The following is a 4630-nucleotide window of genomic DNA, read 5'->3' as shown; positions in this document are numbered from 1 at the left end:
CAACAGTCTATCTTTAAAAAAAAATAGAAACATGGGCAGGAGAAATGGTTCAGTGGTTAAGAGCACTGGCTGCCATTGCAGAGGACCCCGGTTTGGTTCCCAGGACCCACATGATGGTTCACAACCATCTATAACTCTAGTTCCAGGGGATCCGATAGCCTTTTCTGCTTCTTCAGGCACCGGGCACACATGTGGTGGACATGTATGTATGGAGGCAAAACATCTGCACACATAAATTAGAAATAAATAAATCTTTAAGAAAATACATGAGCAAAGTTTACATTATTGTCAATTCTACTTACACTTGAATTTACAGTCCACATTCTGTCACAGAATTTCCTCATAGTCTATTTTTTAAGTAAGAGACTTACTGGTGACTTTTTTGTGTGTTTATGTGGGTGCGCTCAAGTGTGTACATATGTTCACCACGTGAGAACTCCATGTCTCCGGCCCCCATGTTTGCTGCCTGAAACAGTGTCAATACACAAACCAGAGTGCGCTCAATTTGCTGTCCTTCTGCCTCTGTATAGCCCTGACTGTCCTGGAGCTCACGCTATAGATCAGGGTGGCCTCCAACTCACACCTGCCTTAGCCTCCTGAGAGCTGGGATTAAAGGCATGTGCCACCACTGCCTGGCATCCATGCCCGTATTTTAAAGAACATTCCCCCTCCCATTTTTACATTTTAACTGGGGGGAAAAGAAAGCATAAATTTCTGTTGAACTACCTAGGTGATGGGGGACGGGCTAGCATAAAGTAGAACTAACATTAAATGAAGCACACATGGTTTAAAGTGTGCACTTTGACACAGAGTCAAGAGCTGAGGCTGTAGCTCCGTGGTAGACCTGCCTAAAATGCATGAAGCCCTGGGTGTGATCCCCAGCACAGCAAAACCAAAACTAAAATAAGTAACTATACAGTCCTAAAACCAGTCCTGGCAAGTTTGAGCAATACTTATTAAGCAGAAAAAGTGAACTTTTATTGGAAATGTCTGTCTGACTGCAGAGTGGGGGCATTTTCTTTCTTTCTAACTTGGTAATTTTAAGCCTGGATGAATATTGCTCACACTAGGATGGGATAGATTTTAGCTACAACTTTACCTCTGTTTTTCATTTTGACGTTTCCAGATGTCAGACATCAGGTAATGCTTCAGAAGTATCAAATCTGGGGAACTCTGTGGGCTATGGTTAAACCTAACTATTGCTTTAAGTTCAATTACAGAAATTTCTAATTAAACTATATATATGAATGGAAGGCAGACAGTACATCTCAGGGATAGAACGCTTGCTTAGTTTGTGTGCCTTTGGTTCAATTACCAGTACAAAATAAATGATTATGGGTCTGGGGTCTTCAGAGATTCACCAATCTGACAATGATTACATTTTAACAAAGAGGAGGCTTTTCTTCAAATAATTGACCCCAGAACTGGGATTCACAACGGTACCTCCTAGCCACATTAGTCAGGGGTTTATAAAGGCAAAGAACAAAAAGTCACATTTTTAAAATTTATTTATTTATTTATTTGTGTGTGTGTGTGTGTGTGTGTGTGTGTTTTCTTTTCTTTGAAACAGAGTCTCTCTGTGTAGCTCTGGCTCTCTTGGAACTAGCTCTGTAGATCAGGCTAGCCTCCACCTCGCAGAGATCCTCCTGCCTCTGCCTCCCCAGTGCTGGATTTAAAGGCGTGCGTCACCGCCGTTCTGCCATTTTGTTTTGTTTTTACATTCTGTTTTTTAAACATATGCCTTGCAGGTGTCCGGTTATCTCCAGCAAAAACAAGCTTTTGTTTACAGAAGCAGAAACAGCAGTTAACCTTGTGACCTATTACCTCCTATAAACAGCAAGTTTTGTTAAAGCTGTACAGGACCAGGCAATTGAAAAAACAACCCTAAAAATCCCTTGACATTTAGAGGTCCAATTGTGTTGTGTAATTCTCCTAAGCATAGTAATTTTTAAACTTCGAAACGCAAAATTAGCCATCAACCCGTTAGTCATCACAAAATAAATAAACAAACAAAGGGAATCACTCAAAACTTACCGCTTCTGAATTTCCTCACTATACTTTTATTATTTATGTTCTTGAGATGGTTTGCACCAGCTTGGTGTGGTCTAGGCTTGTAATCTCAGCAATTCAGGAAGCTGGCATTGGAGTGTAATGAGTTTAAGGTCAGCCTGGGCCAATTTAGCCAGGTCCTGCCTTGAAGTGAAAATAAATAAATAGATTTTGAAATGTTAACACCTATTGTGTGATATAAGCACTGCAGGACACTTCCGAATTCCATGTTCAGTAAGGTTTCATTGGTGGGTTGAAATCAACAAATCATCCACTGGTGGGAGTATTTATACCACAGAAATAGACATACACAGAAGGCACAAGGGAGCACTCCCGCCTCTTCCGCTGCTGGGTGGGCTGGAAGTGCTGAGAAGTTCTCTCTCAAGTTTTGTTACATTAACAGGATGACAAGTAACAGAACACATGCTGAGTTATCACCAGAAATGACTTCTAGTGAGTAAGCTCCTGACTAGGTTAGGCCCTCCTTCAAGCCCGCGGAATGTAAACCATTTGAATTGCAAAATGATTTTCCTTTCTTTTCTTTTTTGAGACAGGTTCTGGTTATGTATCTCTGGTCAGCCTAGAATCTGAAATGCAGACAAAATTGTCCTCCTTCTCAGGGCTCTGCTGGCCTCTCCTGCGCCACCAGCCCCAGCCCCGGATGTCCTAGAACTCAAACCAGACTCTGTGGTCTTGAACTCACAGAGATCTACCTGCTTCTGCTTCTCAAGGACTGGTTGGTACTAAAGGCGTGTGCCACCACACCCAGATCACAAGAAAGGATTTCTTCTTCTAGCTAGAATGATTCATTTATTTTCTCAGTGCCCAATTTTTAGGGAAGTATATTAAAATAGTTGAAAACAATTGATCACCATTAAATCTGTGTGTGTGTGTGTGTGTGTGTGTGTGTGTGTGTGTGTGTGTCGGGGGTGGGGTGGGGTGGGGAACCATGGTCAGTATTTGAAAATTGTTTTTCTCTCGAGGCTCTCTGCCACAAGAGACTTTCATTCTTAGAAAATAATTAAGGAATAGAAAAAAGGAAGTCAAGGAACAGAACACAGTATGCCCTGCCTGTAAACCACTGTGTGTGTGTGTGTGTGTGTGTGGTGGGGTGTGGATTGGGACATTGTGAGTTAGGGGTTAATTTAGACATTTCAAAGAGGGGAAGGGGCAGGGGTCATTTCCACCTCAAAAAGTATGTTAATTCAGCCAGGTGGTGATAGCATAGGCATTTAATCCCAGCACTAGGGAGGCAGAGGCAGAGGCAGAGGCGGCGTTGGGGGGGGGGGGTGCGCAGTCTCTTAGTTCGAGGCTACTTTGGTCTATATAGTGAGTTCCAGGCCTGCCAGGGCTACACAGAGAAACCTTGTCTCGAAAACAAACAAACAAACAAGCAAACAAACAGAAAAAGAAAAAAGAAAAGAATGTGAGTTTATAGTATGCCAAGCCAGGCCAAAAACGCCCTCGTTCCAAAGCCACATCACACACACCCTTAGCACAATCTATCTGTATGTCAAAGACGGATACTTTGATCGATGGTTCTAGCGTGTCTCCCCGCTCCGCCTTTTAAGGGTCCCATACCGTAAGCAGCTGGCACGTCTTACACTCAGACTCTCCTCTTGCCTCAGTATCTCAAGTGCCAGGATGAGAGGCCTTCCCTATCACGTGGGCGAGGATGGTCCTCGATCCGCTATTATTAATTCCAACAGTACCTAAGCTTGGAGTCTAAAGACTCTTACCATTCTCCCTCCCCCCTCCCTGTAACGATGGCGTTAGAAGCAACGTTCTTGGATCCCACGTGGAAGCCTACTTGAGAAGAGAGAGAAACGTTGCAAACCAGTTTTCAGAGAGATGAAAAATCCCTCAAAACAGAGATCGGTCTGCTTGTTTTTGTTTGGCTCACTGCTAAGGATGAGTTTTCCATCTTTAAGTGGGGGAGAGTAGGAAGAGTAGAGTTATTTCGCGACACGTGAGAATTACACAAAATCCACATTTCAGTTCATAAACTATATTGGTTAACGCACAGGCAGGCCCACTGCTTTGTCCGGCTGCTTCTGCGCTGGCGTCCTGGTCTTGGAATAGTTTCGACAGCAGGCCCAGAAAAGCCCGAACCTTTTCATCCACCCACCAGTGCTGTAATCAAAACTATCCAAATTCAATCCCCACTTGGGAAATCTCCCTTGACTTGAGAGGGGACCGCACCAGTTCGAAGACTAATACCAACAGAAGACCCTGAGTCAGTCCTTCCCATTTCTCGGCCTCAGTTTCCCCAGCTACAAAGTGGGGTTGGACAGTGACCCCTGGGTTGGTGAGGGGTGGGGTGGGTTGGGGTGGGGGGACTACTTCGCAGTGGATCTGATAACCATCGCAAGCCGCAGCTCTGGGAGCCACCGATCGGGGTCACCCCGGAGCCGGAGGGCGCGCAGGGGGCGGGTCACCCCCGCGGTTTCCAGCTCGCCCGCCGGGGCGCAGCGCCCCGCAGGCCCAAGCTTTCCCGGGGGAATTCCGGGCGGTGCTGGCGGGCACCGGGGGCGGGGCGGGGCGGGGCGGGGCGGGGCGGGGCTGCCGCCTATAAGAAGGG

This window comes from Peromyscus eremicus, chromosome 4 (genome assembly GCF_949786415.1).
Source record: "Peromyscus eremicus chromosome 4, PerEre_H2_v1, whole genome shotgun sequence".
Taxonomy (NCBI): Eukaryota; Metazoa; Chordata; class Mammalia; order Rodentia; family Cricetidae; genus Peromyscus; species Peromyscus eremicus.
The sequence above is the reverse complement of the archived record's forward strand: the minus strand, read 5'-3'. Positions refer to the sequence as shown.